Raw genomic sequence first — 17,050 nt, 5'->3', positions numbered from 1 at the left:
ACAAGGATGTGAATATCAGTAGGGTGAAATCATTGAAGGACCCTCTGGGAGGCTGGCTACTTTACCTTCATCTCTGTTCCCTATACTTTGGGTTCCTTTCTCTGAAAAACTGCTCTTGGTACTCAGAAAAATATTATTTGTGAGGGTATTACAAGTAAAGCTTTACAAGCAAGAGGGCTTTCAGCCTTTCAGTCTTAAGTGTTGCCTTGGGGTGATTATGTGTATATACACACAAATATGCAGAGCTGGTGACTTGAGGCAACTTTCCACTTGAGTATGGACTGCTGTTTATGAAGATTTCAACTCAAATACTTTACAGTGACCCCTCCTTCTGTTAAGGAGTTATCTGGAAATACTCTTTGGAAAGGGCAGGACCTCTGGAGAGTGAGCATTTTTCCCTAGATTCTTTTCTACAACCACATTTCCTCTTTAAGAGGAACCTAGGGTTAAACATCAAACAGAGAACTCCTTCAGGGATGCCATTAATTCAGGTCAGATATGCATAATGCTGACCCATTTTGGAAAAATTGCCCTGTGGATACCCTCATTTGGAACACGGTGGCAAGAAGGGAAGCATTTGCTCCGTGCAGGGTGGGGATGGGAGAGGAAGTGTCATGCTATTTTATTTGAACTCTTTTCTTTTCTCCACTGGGAATATCACAGTATAAAAATAATTTTTAATGTGATGATAAAAGTGGAGTTAGTCCCTCCTTTTTTTCATTCCGTTTTCCTTATATCTATTTTACTTGAAAACAGCCTCTCTAAGATAGTGCCTATAAACAGTCTTGCATAACTAATTTGCCTGAACTGGCTTAAAATATTCTTTTAAAACTAAGTCACCCAATTTTTATTTATTTATTTTTAATGGTACAGAGAAACTTTACTGTCTTCAAATTATTCGATCAGATATAGTTTTTATTTCTCCATCCTATCCTGAATTTCAATTCTGGAATTTCTTCCCCTTTGTCTATATTCTGAAAACCTTCTGAATTATTCTTCTTACTATGAAAAGAGCCTTATTTTATCTTCGTTATGTCATCTGGAAGTTTCTTTGTCCTTGGTGTCTCACTTTTTAATCTCACCAACTTTGTTTCCACACCTACCTTTTCAACCTTTTTAACACTATATCTGAGCATTAGTCAGAAATAAAAGAGAAAATTCGTGAAAGGGGAGCATCAAAGAAGAGCTACTGAGTAAGGAGAATTGAGATGCAGGTGAAATTTTCCAATTTCACTAAAACATCTCCAGTCATTTACAAAGGCCCCTCCCAGTTTAGATATTTATTTATAACCTATGTTTGCTTGTTTGTCTTCAGTTCAAAACCATTTCTTTGGGTAAAATCTTATAAGTAGGGCAGATTTTTTAAAAATCATTTTTGTTGATAACAAATACAGAGTCCAGATTCTCAGGGACTGGGACTTTCCTTTCCCCCAACTCTCCATTCCTCTTCACTGGCTGGGAGGGGTGCTCCCTAGAATGCCCAGCAATCTTCAGAAGATCATTTAAAAATCCCAGGACAAGATAAGCTCTGACCTCTCTCCCTCTTCTAAAATTCAGTGTGACTGTGAAACTATAATTGCCCTGATCTTTCCTCTCCACACATCAAAGGCATACCCATCTATTATGGACTGAATGTTTCTGTCTCCCCTTCTCAAATTCATATGTTGAAGTCTTACCCTCAAAGTGATGGTATTTGAAGATAGGGCCTTTGGAAGGTAATTAGGGTTAGATGAGGTCCTAAGGATGGGCCCTCAGGATGGGATTGGTATCCTTAAAAGACATCCTCCTCCTTCTCTCCCTCTCTCTCTTTCTCTCTCTCTCTCTCTCTCTCTCTGGTATATAAGGACACAGCAAGAAGGCAACCATCTGCAAGCCAAGAAAAGGCCTTCACCAGAACCCCATTAATATGGTTTGACTATATCCTCACCCAAATCTCACCTTGAATTGTAATAATCCCCATGTGTCAAGGGTGGGGTCAGGTGAAAATAATTGAATCATGGGGTGGCTTCCCCCATACTATTCTCATGATAGGGAATAAATCTCACAAAGTTTTATAAAGGGGAGTTCCCCTGCACAACTGCTCTTGCCTGCCACCATGTAAGATGCCTCTTTACTCTTCCTTCATCTTCCACCATGACTGTGAGGCTCCCCAGTCATGTGGAGCTGTGAGTCAATTAAATCTCTTTGCTTTATAAATTACCCAGTCTCAGGTATGTCTTTATCAGCAGCATGAGAATGGACTAATACACCAACCATGCTGCTGTCCTGATCTCAGACTTCCAGTCTCCAGAACTGTGGGAAAATTAATTTCTGTTGTTTAAGCCACCTTCTGCTGTTTGAGTATTTTGTTATGGCAGTGAAATGGACTAAGACAGCATCTTTCAATGCTCAGCTCCTCCAGTCCACATCCCTGAGCTCACTTGAATATATTTATTCAAGAGAACCTTTTAGGTGCTCTTACCCATGCTCTTCTCTTTACTTAAGTTGCCCCTCCCCTCTTTCTTGGTCCTGAAAAAGCATACAATTTCCAAGTAACAGGCTGTATTCCAGTTTGACTGGAGCATGGGAGTGGTAAAGGGAAATGGGATAAGATTACATATGGATCATAGAAGGTAATAATTATCTGGGGTAGTCACTCATGTCTGGAGTGAGAGAGCTGGCAACACACACACAAATCAACTGGCTTATCTAGAAAATGATTTCACGGTTCCCGTTAGTTATAGCATTCTTGATTTCTATGGTCAGACTTGTTTCTGGCCTAACAGCAGGGAATGAAGTGAACTGAATTTGGGGAGAACCAGGGGCAGGGACAGAGGGTTATAGTCCTTGGTCTGTGAGTTCCATTAAATAAAAGTCATAAGAAAGCACTGTCCACCCAAATATCTTTTCATTGCTGTTCTGTGACATGTCTAATTGGATCTTCCATTTCTCCACAGGGCTGGGAAGTCTGAAATTCCCTGTAGGGAACAAGTAGCTAGCAGATGGTGCTTTTGAATTCATTGCTTCTCTTGGAATTTTCCTCATGATCCCCATTCCTCTTTCCCTGAACATTTTAAAGCTTGTGTCTAGCATTTCCAACGTTTTCCAAGCACCTCCACATTCACAAAATTATCTTATATTTATAACAACTTGATGATGGAATAGAAATGATCACTTTCCTCTTACAAAGGAAAAACGGAATGACTAACCAGTTAAATGACTTGCAAGGTTAGAGACCAGCAACTGATATCAGCGGTGGAACCATAACAGAAAAGCGATGAACTGGAAGCTCGAGGTGTGCTCACAGTGCTAGCACAATTCTGTGGGAGCGGTCTCCTCCTTCCACCATGCCCGCGGCCAAGTTAGAATTATATGATCCTGGCGGACTCACCATCTACTTGCTGTGAAAATCTCCACCTGAAGGAAAATGTTTCTGGCCTAATAATCTTTGCTTCTTAAGACGTGGATTTTTGGAAAACTAGACTAGGAATTGGCACAATTTGAACTAAATAGGTTTTCATAATTGGTTGGGAGCAACTAGGCCAAGAGAATATGGCAAGCAGATTTTGCATATCTAAAATACATTCCTATTTAAGAAAGAGCAACTTTCTAAATCAGCTCAGAGCAACTATGGAAACAAAAGCTTTATGCCAAAGCTACAGCCACCACAAAGTCTGTTCCATCCCTCCAAGTCTGCCCTGCAACATCATGGCCTGTGTCTGTCATCCCGGCCCAAATGCTACGCTCCACCCTTCCTCTGCACAGCTTTCTCTTTCATAGGCAGAACACTGGCACCTCCCCAAAGGGCCCATGTTTGGAAGAAGCAGCAGGGCGGGGTAGCAGGGCGGCTCTGTGAGAGCTGGGAGAGGGTGTGGGACCTGGTCTCTATGCTCTAAGCCACTGCTGACGTCAAGCCCTCACCCGCATTGGAGGAAAGCACACGGAAAACTCCCTTTTGCAGCTGTGCAAACTGTTCTTGCAGAACTGCAAACACGCCCACTGCCCCTTACAGTTATTCTAAATCCATGCTTTCATTGGCTATACTCAGAGGGAAATAAAAAACTATTTCCCAGTTGGCCCTTTTTCAGTCAGACAAAATTAAAATGAAGCCTGACATTTAAGTGAAATCCTCTTCCAATTTATGTTCTGGAATTTCCATGCTCCTTCCACCCCAGCCTGGTCAGAGCAGAGCTGGCCAGCTGAAGGCTTTTCTTCCAGTCTCCTAAGAAATATCCTTGAAAAGTTGGTTATCTTTCTAATATACATCTGTTTCAGGCTTCAGACATGACTTCTCACCCTCCTTGATGGCACATGGTACATTAGGAATCTAATCTAATGGCTCCTTCAAGTTCATCAGATTCACCCCAGGTCTCATTGTCCCCACTGTTCAGGCAATACACAGACTTCCTAGGGCACCATCTCTTAAGGACTCCAGCCCAAACCTGGGGGAGAGAATGAGGCCATTTTCCTTGGTGAGCATGTATGGTGGAATCTGCACCTTTCCTTGGAAGCTAAGGTTGGGAAGGGATAAGATATCTCTTCTACATCCCTGTAAACTGTACTCCTAAGAGTCTGACATCCAGAATGGTGTTAGAGGTTTGAGGGCCAGGTGAACGTGAGCCTACTGGGTTACTTCCAATACCAAGTACTCTGTAAATCCCAGTGGCTCTTAGTTATGTGTTGGCATCATCTGCAGAACTTTCTAGAAATACAAATGCCATGCTTCAAACCCAAGTATTCTAATCGTGTGGGAAGGGGCTGCAGGGCATTAGCTCTGTGTAGTTTCTCTTTCATAGGCAGAACACTGGCACCTCCCCAAAGTGGTTCTCATGTAGGTAGTTTATGTATTTGCCAGTTTTCTCAGCTGGGGTATGTACATGAACCACTCCTAAGAGTAAAACTCTGAAATCACTGAAAAGACATTTTTTAAGTGTAAATATGAGGCACAGAGGTAAAATAATAGCCAATTTAAAAAGCCTGGGGGATATAAAACCAGGAAGAGTTGCAGTATCTAGGAGTAAATACCTCATTCATAGAAAAATGGAGTAAGGCAGTTATTCGTAGGAAGATGACCTTGGCCTGTAACAATAATAAACAAAATTAACTGTGCTCTAGCTGCAGGGATAGTACCCAGCTGGGTAGGAGAGAACCAGAAGAGTCATCCCTAGAAGTCAAGAAGATGGGGCTAGGCATAGTGGCTTACACCCATAATCCCAGCAGTTTGAGAGACCGAGGTGGGTGGATCACCTGAGATCAGGAGTTTGAGACCAGCCTGGCCAACATGATGAAACCCTGTCTCTATAAAAATACAAAAATTTGCTGGGTGTGGTGGCACACGCCTGTAATACCAGCTACTTGGGAAGCTGAGGCAGGAGAATTGCTTGAACCTGGGTGGCAGAGGCTGCAGTGACCTGAGATCACGCCACCGTAGTCCAGCCTGGGTGACAGAGCAAGATGCCATGCCCCCGCAAAAAAAAAAAAAGAAAGAAATTAGGTAGATGGGTAACATTAACATTAGATCCAAGGAGCACAGATACAAACACAGTGTGCCCAAAGTAAGGAACACAGGTTAATAAGGACCACCAATATTTCGAGCTCTCATTCTAAATAGTATCCACATTTGATTGTGTTCCAGTTGTTAAGACTTTTATCAATTTATTCAGTAGCTATTACTGACCACTTACTACATGCCCATCACTGTGCTGGGTGCGGGAGGGACAGCAGCAATGCCAGTGGAACACTTTCTCTATTTTTTTTCTCATCTCATTTTCACTTGGTCTTGGTTCTGCATTTAGACTCTTTCCATATGTAGAGAAGTTGCCTTCTGCCACCTCCAATTTACACCCTTCACCTTAGAAACTCTAAGAAAATAGATAACTTCTTTCTCCCAAGATCTATTGATCATTCTGAGGGAAATATTAAGGTCAGTTTTGCTTGGGTCACACGCCCAGCTATGGCAGATGGTTTTTTCCAAAGTTGGCCACACCAACATATTGATCCATTCCATGTGTTCTTCCTGCAGTGTTACTGACGCATCTCCCACTGAGAGGGGAAGGGACCTATGTTCCCTCCCTTTGAATCTGGGTGGGGAACGTGATGGCCCCATCCAACCATACTACAGAAATGGTATGTAGCTCTTGAAGCTAGGGCACAAAAAGGAGACAGTTTATGTCTGGCACACACACTCTTTCTCTTGGGATAGTCATCTTAGATCCCAGCCTCCATGTTCTGAGGAAGCCCAGGCCACATGGAGCGGCAACGTGCGGGTGCCCAGTCAACAGCCAGCAGTTGCATGAGTTGAATGGGCTTTGACATGATTTCAGACCCTGTCCCTCAACCTTCAAAATCTTCCAGCTGTGGCCCCAGGCATTGTGTAACCGAGACAAGCCATCCTGCTCTGCCCTGTTTGAATTCCTGACTCAGAGTAACCATGAGCAATAATAAATCATTTATGTCTTAGTTCACAAAATTTTTAATAACTTCTAATACAGCAGTAGACAAATAATATCTCCACAGAGCAAGGGAACAAGTGTGTTACCGAAGAAGAGAGATGTGAAAGGTTGCTAGGTGGACAACATAGGCAGACACCACAAGTCATCCCAGGATTCGTTAATTCCCCATGAGTGTCACTAAGAGAAAACATTAGATTTTATAAAAATTGGAGAGAGTCATTATGATCAACAGTAGATGGGAAAGGGTGCTGATTTTACTGTCTAATTCCATTTGCTACATCTATGGTTTATTATTGTTCAGGAAACGTAAGTGCATTTTCTCAGATTCATTCTGTAGGCAATGATTTCCAATTTAGCAAGAATTTAAAAATGAAACTCAGAAGTATTACAAAAAAAGCTTTAGTCATAGATTGAATTTCAGATACAAAATTTAGGCGGTCTTTAAGAAAAGATCATACATGGAGGTGGGGTGGCAGGCCGTTTTCAAGACTTGGTCCTAGCTAGGTTTTTCTCTACCTGCTGCCATTCTGAGCAATCCAGGAAGCACCTTCATTTGTCTGTTGCATGTCATGATAGATTTGCTTAATCCCAGACTGAACCTGAATTCCTCACTAGCAAAAAAAGAAGTGTGTTTTTCTGGAAGTTTCCAGAGGATAATGTCTTATTTGTTTATTTTTAAAAGTTGGTCAACCAAAGTATATTCTCAAAGTTTATTGTATTTAATGATTTTCATAGATGTCTGATAAAAAATCCTTTATATAGACTCATTTTTGAAAATTCAAAACACAGAAGGGGAAGCTGTAAATTAAGCAGGATTTAAAATATGCTCTTTCTCATAGGCAAAAAGTTTACTTTGCAATCAATTTAAATGACAGCTACCAGAGAGACCAGAGACGGAATTTCAGGACTGGGAGTTGAGATATGAAATAATAATAATAATAACCCTGCCTGCATAAAGACTCATCTACAGAGAAGAAGTTAAAAAGTAGACATTGGAATGTCTCTGAGAAAGGCAAGGCTTAGGGAGGAGAAAAAAGGTTAAGCTTGCTGGCCCTCAGCTTTATGGTTGCATGGTGGTCACAGAATTGAATGCATTCTCATTTCCCTTCAAACACAGAGATTACCAGTGAAGTAGAATGCATTTTACCCTGTCTCTCTCTTAAGTTAAATTCCTCGTCTAACTTCACATGGAAACCTAAGAGACACAGCCCATTTCATAAGTTAGCAGGACAGAATTCTACTTTCTGAACTTATAGTGAGAGTGTTCAATTATGTGAATCTTAGTGAGTTGTTTTTTGTTTTTTTTTTTTTGTTGTTGTTGTTTTTGAGACAAAGTCTCGCTCTGTCACCCAGGCTGGAGTGCAGTGGCATGATCTTGGCTCACTGCAACATCTGCTTCCCAGGTTCAAGTGATGCTCCTGCCTCAGTCTCCCAAGTAGCTGGGACTACAGGTGCACACCACCACACCTGGCTAATTTTTTGTATTTTAGTAGAGATGGGGTTTCACGGTGTTGCCAGGCTGGTCTCGAGCTCCTGAGCTCAGGCAATCCACCCACCTCGGCCTCCCAAAGTGCTAGGATTACAGGCATGAGCCACCGCACCTGGCTGAATCTTGGTGAGTTTTTAAAAACCTATTTAAAGATTAGCTGTTTTTTATAGTGGTAACATTTACATTTTAAAAATTGACCATTTTAACCAATTTTCTATGTATATTTTTTATATGTGTATTTCATTGGCAGTAAATACATTCACATTGTTGTGTAACCATCACTACCTTCCACCTACAGAACTCTTCTCATGTTCTAAAATGGAAGTTCCTTACCCATTAAGTGATAACTGCTCGCCCCACTCCCATCCCCCAGGCCCTGGCAACCACCATTCTTCTTTCTGCTTCTATGAATTTGATTCCTCTAGGCACCTCATATAAGTGGAATCGTACAGTATGTGTCCTTTTGTGACTGCTTATTTCCCTTAGTATAGTGTCTTCAACATTCGTTGTTCTTGTAGCATGTGTCAGAATTTCCTTTTTAAGGCTAAATAATATTTTATTGTATATGTATTCCATATTGGTGGATTCTTTTAAATGGGCTAAAGAGTATTCTCCAACAATAGTTATCAGGACAGTCTTTGTGGTCTCTACTATCTTTTCAACATGAAGCATTTGTTCAAAAATGACATTTTTCTTCTTTATCATTTTATCATTGTATCTGGTTTATCTTTCTACCTCCCTTCTTTCCTTTCTCCTTTTCTCCTTATTGTACTTTAGATTTTGGGGTATGTGTGCAGAGCATGCAAGATTGTCAGATATGTACATTATGGCAAGGTGGCTTGTTGCCACCTCCTTTCTCCTTTTCTGTCTTCCTTCCTCTTATCTCAGTCTCTCTCCTTTGTGATAGCAGGTGCTACATACTGGGGATATTATAACTATATACCCACCTCTTCTAACAAATCAAGTTCTCCAGGACAGGAACCAAATCTTACCTTATGAGAGGCTCTGAATAAAGCCCAGTAAATGCTCAGTAGAGGAGAGCTGAGTTTAACTGAGTGGACTATTATATGAGTTAGAAGCAAAAGAATGATTCCATTCGCAAACTTCTCAAAATCAGCTAAGGCAAACACAGATCCATAAGTCTATTTGTGTACTTATTTTGTATTGCTGCCATAACAAATTTCCACAAATTTTATGGCTTAGAACAACACAAATGTGTCATCTTACAGTTCTGTGGGTAGAAGTTCAGTTCAGGTCTCACTGGACTAAAATCAGTGTCACCAGGCTGCGTTCCCATCTGGAGGCTCTAGGGGAGAATCCCTTTCCTTGCTCATCCAGGTGTTGGAAGAATTCAGTTCCATGTTGTCATAGGACCGATGTCTCCAAGTCCTTGTTAGTCTGTCACTTGGGGCAGAACTTAAGTCCAAGAGGCTTCTCTTGGTTCTTGCACATAACTCCCCACACCTCAGGACCAGCAACAGGCACCAAATCCTTCTCCTGCTGCCATCTCCCTGGCCCTTCTTGTATTGTTGCATTTCTATCAAAGCCTGGAAAGGTTCTGCACTTTTAAGGACAGATATGATTGGACTGGGCCCACTTGAGCAACCCATCTGAAGGTCCATAACCTTAATCGTATCTGCAAAGTCTCTTTTGCCATGTAAGGTGACATATACACAGGTTCCAGGGATAGCAGATAGGCATTTTAGGGGCCATTATTCTGCCTGCTACAATCTGCAGGCATCCACTCCAAACCTCCTAGTTCCTGATCTTCCAACCATTTTCTTCCTAGGGTGCTGCTCACTGGCCAACTCATTCACCATTCTTTAGGGATCCATGCATGATCTAACCTCAAGCCATTTCTTCTTTTACATAAAATGGATGACAAGTTGCTCATTGGGATGATTTTCTTTCACTAATGTCTTCAAGGCCACCCCTTCATGAACTAAACCCAGCCTTTTCTTTCTCCAACATCTGGTCATAAAGAGTCCCACATGTGGCCACTTGTGAGGTGAGAGACAGGTCCTGGTGCAAGAGTAATGAGTGACATGGGCCTCTGGACTACCTACTGAGACAGCTTGCTTCTGTGCCGGATCTTTGTTGTATAATAGCACTTCTATTTTACGATGGATTACTGCCGGACCTCCTCAATTTCATGGCTTGGTGGGCTGGATACATGTGTTTCAAACACTTCATCCTGGAACTTCTGCAGAGGGCTTTCCTACTCTGAGCTTACTTTTAGCTGAAAGCTTTTTTTTTTTTTTTTTTTTTTTTTTTTTTTCACCCACTTTTTAGGTTCAAGCAGTATTCCCAGGTGGGGAATATTTTGCCTCTGAATTGCCTATTAGGTGCTGTACTTCCTTCTTCATGGTTGGAGGTGCAGGAAAAAATAATTTTTCCTTTACTGTGGAGGAGCTGTTCCAGCTTGCCTAAGACTAATGGGCACCTAAAGCTTTTACTGATGATGTGATACTCCTTGAATCTTCGAAGTGTTTAGCTCACATTTTCTGTAGTGCATGTGTCTTAACAAGGCCTCCAATCAACTAGCTACTTTACACTCATCTGATCTGATTAATATGATGCCATCAAAAGAGTAGAACAATGTGAGCTTCTGTGGGTTGTCCAGGTCTCTTCAGACTATGGTTTGACAGAGAATAGAAGAGTTCACATAGACCGTGGGCAAAACAATGAACATATACCACTGTACATTTCATATGAATGTGAAACATCTATTCTTCTTTCCTGGTAGACATACAAAAGAACGCATCTGCCAGCTTCATGGCCCCACACCGTGAGGCTGAGGTCATGTTAACCTGCTCTTGTGACTGAATTGTGGATGATGAGCTCAGGTCACTCCGTGGTGGGCTGTGTTCTTCCAGGCCCTTGGTCCCTCACTGTCCCAAGAATGGGAGGGAGGATCCCTCTGGGCATGGTGAATGTGTTTTAAGTAAATATCGAACCCCAAAGAGTTTTGCAGAAAGTGATTTATTTAGACAGAGAGGGAGGAAAAGGAGAAAGAAATAGAGAGCAGCTTCCATGATGTGGAAGGGTTTCCAGAAATGGAGTCCACCCTGATGTGGGAGAAGGAGACTTTTAACCTGGGAGATATTCCCGCCCTATTTAAGTTTTCTGTCCTATGAAAGGAGTTCCTTTAAACTTCTGCTGGAGTGATTGATCTTTAATTATCTTCCAAGGGAAAGTTAAACAAAGACCTTTAAGCTCCCGGATGGAGAAGTAGATGGAGGTATGGCGCTGGGAAGTTCTTGTCTTTGAAATTATGCCCCCTCATGGGCCGGGGAAGAGAATACATTTCCTTACTCTCATTGTCACAGCAGCTGCAAGAGAGGCTACCACTCAGCTGAGTTTACGATAGTCCACTATTTATATTCTTCTGTGTCTGTGTGGTTTCTGCAAGGTGCAGGTAAGTGCATTAAATGGAGATACGATGACCACCATCTCCCCCAGGCTGAATATTAGGGTGAATGAGGGGGAGCTTACTGATTTGGGAATTCTCTTCAATAATGCAGGACTAAGTGGCTTGGAGAAGCCCCAGGAGATGGTATAAGCTAGGATGACTCCTGTAAGGATGGTAGAGGAAATAGTCCAGCCAAATGAGGTACAAAGACCAGAAATTGTCATAGCATACAGTGGAGGGGAAATTAAAACATCTTGAGAAAGCCTCATGGTAGAGAGGCTATGCTATGTAAAGCTAGGAAGCCCGCTTATATTGCGACTTAACCCAATTTACTGATGTAGTAGCAAGGAGGAGAGTAGCACAGATTCTGAGGCAAGGAGGGTATGTGCTGTTTTATGGGAGAAGAACCTCTGCATTTCCTTCAAGTAAAGTTGGCATGTTATCCCTTAGTAGAGAGGAATGAGCCACTTTTGCAGGCTCAGAAGGTTAAGAGAAATTTGGGGAGTAAATATTTTGGGGGGCATCATCTAGATAGTCCTGTCTAATGTGTCTGAGTCCCATTCTTTCCCAACAGGGCCCTAACCTTGGGGTAGTCCACTGCGGTAGTTGGAAGTTTAACCTTCCCTTGAACTCAAATACTATGTCAGATAATTCTTGGGGCTACTTGTCAGCTTCCTCAGCCCTCTTGTTGTAAGAGATGATGCGTCTATATATGCTACCAAGGAAAGTCTCTCTGGCCTTCACTCCTAGTTTATAATTGCTGGTTAATCACTCTGAGCTTTTTATTATCTTTTTCCAGAACTCCAGTTGAACTTACTAAGAGCCAGTTCCATTATCCTTATAGTTAGTTGGCCTCATACTTCTCAAATAAGTACCTGATACGTGTGCCACCTAACGAATTCTTTTCCACCACTGTATCAATCATTGGTTGAAAGTCTGAACAATTGCATTGCTACCTAGTGCCAGGGCTGTCTGTTGCTCACCTACCACCAGCAACGAGGTCCTCTTTGCCAGGGGTTTGTTAGGTAATTTGGTTCCAAAATCCCTTCTCAGTGTTTGCCTTCCCAAACTGCTCCTGGTACCAACTGTTGCAATTTGGGTTCCCTAGGAAGCATAATCTGGAATGGAAATTGTTGTGCAGAAAATGTCTTAGGGAATGCACCTTGAGATCAACATTTGTGAAAAGGGTGGAAGTAAGATTGGGTAGAGGAAGAAGTTAGCTGTGATATACTCTGAATGAAGGACTTAGCCAATTCTAAAACTGGGAGGACTTTTCAGAGTTGTTCTGAATTGAGGGCAAGGGGCTAGCTTTTATTACTCCAAATTGATCACTGGTTGTGTACTGTCTGATGAAGGAGGTGTAACCTTGGGCAAGGCTGCTGTAGTCAGTTACGGCAGTGTAACTGACTGTAGGAGGCTGACCTGAGGGCTCTACCTGCAGCACTTCGTGTCTGGGGGAGTAAACCCTGTATTCCTGAAGACAAAGTGGTACATCACAGTGTCTATCATGTGATCTTAGAGCCTATTACAAATCAGAGCACTTTAACCCACCTTGAGAAAGAGACTATTTCAAGTTAAAAATGACTATCCAAGTCATCAACAAAAACATTGAATAAGACAAAGATCTCTCTATTCCTACTGCCACCTACCTCCTGTCTAGTACTATTCAGTGCCTTTTTACTGACTTGTAAATAAAGAACTTTAAGGAAATACCCAAATTCTAGCCCTAAAGTTACAAATGGAGGAGCTTTAAATGAAGAAAAAAATGGCCCCATCTGCTCTTTGATCATTTGGAATAGCCTTTGAATAAAATAAGTTAATACATGTAAACACACTTAAATAACATTTATTGAACGTCTATTCTGTGTTAGAAATTGTTTTACTTATTATTGCTTTATGTATTGTAACTATGGCAATTGGGATTTATTGTTTCTATCATAAGTATACTAAAATATGTCGAAGTGTACCAATTAATGGGCTACGTTTATGTTTTAGTTAATTATAACATGTGATTTTATTTATGTAGATACTAATTTGATATTTCAGGTTGTTGATACCTGAATAGAATTACACTAAATTGTGTAATTTTTAAGTCTAGAAAACTGCTGATGATACCCATTTACCTAGAAAGTGTGTGAATGCCTAGCCACAATGTCCATGCCTTGGGGTTTTCTAATTCTGTAAAAGGAATGCATTACTTCTTGCCCCAGTGGTATTTGGAGTTTGAAGCTAACATTCCTTGCCCAGAGGCCTAACTTATGCACACAAGCGACTTTCGTCCAACCAGCTGTACAGAAGGGTCCGAAAGTGAAACCAAAAATCTGGAACCATCTGAGCTCTACCGTGTATTTGCTGTGGGATCATGGCCATGTTACTTGAACTCGGAGCCTTTGTTTATTCATCTATGAAATGGAGACAGAAAGACTACCTCTCAGGGTTTTTTTTGGACTGGATGGGAAAACTGTAAGTGAAACATGCAATAATTGACAGATATTTTTATTGCTCTTTCTGTTATTAGCTGGCATTACTAGAAATACCTATAGAAATTAATTCTCTTCTAGTAAACCAGCCCTTCTGTGTATCTTTGATTCCTCTTCCATAAAATGTGGATAATAATGGTATCAATTCTGTTGGCTCTTATGAGGATTAACTTGATTAACATATGTAAACCCCTTAAGAGAGTAGTTAGTACACAGTAAGCCCACTAAAAAAATTCTTGTGCTTTCAATCTAAACGAAATTTCTTTGACCAAATTATAAAGACATAACTACTTTTTCTCCAAAGGAAGAGTTGACGTAGTCAAAGTATTATATCATCTTTTCTCATGGCTTGGTCACAGATTTCACTCTTTATACGGCCTTTCCTGACTAACAGGAAGAGACCAGGTAAGCTGGTTCTGTAGAAAAATCACAAGGCATGGCTAATGAGTAGTGAAGGCCAGCGCCCATGTGGCCTTGGGCAAGTCATGCTCTGAGCCTTGGTTTTCCCAGCTGTCTAATCGGAACACCATCTCTACCCTGAGCACCACTCTGGGTGCTTTACAGATCATATGAGAGACTCTGACTCCTTGCCTGTGGCATAATTAGTGTACATGAAGAAGGCTTGGCTCCACTCAGTCTGCATCAGTGACCCTCAGATCTCTTCCTTGACTGTTGCATTGGATGTGAAGGAAGTAGCTTTTTGGGTTGTTCTTGGGGTCCACTAAAGGTGATAACTTCTGGAGGATAGTGCTCAAGCCACTTAATCTAACACACAAATACTTAAGAATATACCACTGAAGGATGATTAAGCACTTAACATAAACCACTGGACACTAAAGCTTAATGATGTCCTTATACGAAAAGCAAATGTGGGCACAGACCCACAGAGGGAAGACAACGTGAGCACACAGGGAGCAGATGGTCACCAACAAGCCAAGAAATGCCAAGAATTCCCAGCAACACAGAAGCTGGAAAAGACAGGGAAGACTCTTCTCCTTAAAGCCTTCAAAGAGAGAGCATGGCCCTGTTGATTTTAGACTTCCAGCCTCCAAGAACCGTGAAGGAACAAATTTCTGTTGTGAAAGCCACCTGGGTTGTGGTACTTGGTATGGCGATGCCAGTAGACTAATGCAGTGGCGCAATATGTGTCTTCCAAGAAGCTCTAAGTGTGACATGGTAAAAGCCCCATAAAACTGCATACCTCAACCATACCTCGACTTTCTGTTGAAACTGCTTTCTGTGACCCTAATGTGACAGGCAAGCAGTCCCAACCCATGCCATCTTGGCTCCTGCGACTTATAATAAGTAACTAAGGTCTGTAATTCCCACCACTGCCCAGGCAATGTGTAAACTAATGCTTATCTTGACTTCTGTAAACCACTTAAGTAACAGTCGGAGTGACAAAAGTCCCCTGGCCCTTGGAAAGTCTGGAGCCCCTCACCCTCATCTCCGCCCAGGAGGTGATTTACAGAATCCACTAGCCCTCAGAATGTCTGAGGCCCCTCATCCCCAACCCCACTTCTCACCCTCACCCCCGAGGTGGTTTTAGGGGTATAAAAGGTCTTGACAACCTCCTTTCGGGGCCACGGGTTGGAGAGACGCGAGTCCTCCATGGCCGCCGGCAATAAAGACCCTGCCGTTTGGCATACTTTTGTCTTGGTGTTGACTTTCTATGCTCGGTTCAGTACAACAGAAGTCTGTGGAGGAGAGTCTGTCAAGTCAAGGGAGGAGGGAGGAGGAACTGAGGAGGAGGAGACAGGCTTCACTCTCCTCTTCTTCATCCAGCGCAAGTCTTTTTAGCAGTGCTGTATGTTGAATTTCCAGGAAGAGTATTCAATCTACTAAAGATTTGTAGTGAAAAAGAAGTGGTGGAAACTACTGCTGCTGCTTAGCTGAGCCTTCAGTGCTCCGCCTTTGGTTAGGAATCTCCCTGTTTTCCTCTCACAGGCTCCCTGGGTGCTTTTACTCACAAGAGCCTGTACCTGGGGCTTTGGACAAGGTGGTCCCCAAGGAGGCGCCACAGCCTGCTTTGCCTGCGCTTAGAGAACTGAAACAGGGAGCAGTCCTCGATCAGTGACTGACCTACACAGGGATATAAATATCCCAGCTCTCCTGCGTCTCATCAGGACAAGTCTGTGGTGGGAACTGCACTGTCTCCACAGCCTCCCCATGGGACTTAGCCTGACACCTCACCCTTACTTGGCCTTCTATCCTTCCTTTTCCATCTCCCTTGTGGATTATACCTGGGAACACTTCCTAGCAAATCACTTGTACGTGGTGTTTCTCAGCCTCTGCGGTGTTGACATGTTGGTTGGGATAATCCTTTCTTGTGGGGAGCTGCCCTGTGCATGGTAGGATGTTTAGCCGTATTTCTGGGCTTTACCCACGAGATGCCAGCATCACCTCTCCTCCTCACCCATGGTCATGACAATCAAAAATGTCTTCCTCTGTTGAGGTCCAATTTTGGCCTTGGGAGCCAAAATTGCCCCATCCAAGAACCACTGCTTGAGTATTACAAATGTGGATCCCTAAGTTCTGAGAGGTGATGGGGTAGAAGACCTGGGATTAGAAGCTAAACTTCTTGATTCCTTGGCCACTGGATTTTTTTTATTTTTTAATACCCTTGTGTTTCCCAAACTTGTCTAATCATAAGAATTATGTAAATGCCTTTAAACACAGAGTCCCAGCTGCCTTTCCTAAAGAATCTAATTCAGTAGGCCAGTAGGGGGCACCTGGCCTGCAAGCCTCAGTGGTTCTCTTATTAGGCAAGCTTAGGAAACGACACTGAAATCCTGATCCCAGATTGTACTGTGGAAAGGAATCACTGTATGAATGGTGTGGGGAGGGGAAGGGCAGTGAGGGAGTCGATATGTCAAATATAAATATGTCTATATAAAATGTAAATTTCTGGCCTTCGTATTCTAAGATTTTGATGGTCTTAATAAAATTCCTGAGTTTTTCTGATATAAGTGGTCTGAAACAATTGTTATAATACTTTTCATTAAATTATATTCTTTGGTTAATGTACATGCAGAGTAGTGCCCTGTATCTACAGATATTTATTAAACACTTTCCGCCTCAGCTGACATCAAGATTTTTAGTGAATGCATTTATAATATTCTATACTTCTCCTTTTTAGTGCTTAATAATTTGTGTAATGTTGGTCTTCTTCACTAACATACAAATTCCATAACTCAGAGCTCATCTCAGCCTTTATCTGATTATATTCTTTAAGCCT

This window comes from Cebus imitator, unplaced genomic scaffold (assembly GCF_001604975.1).
Source record: "Cebus imitator isolate Cc_AM_T3 unplaced genomic scaffold, Cebus_imitator-1.0 Scaffold80, whole genome shotgun sequence".
NCBI classification, from domain to species: domain Eukaryota; kingdom Metazoa; phylum Chordata; class Mammalia; order Primates; family Cebidae; genus Cebus; species Cebus imitator.
Note: the sequence above shows the minus strand (reverse complement) of the source record.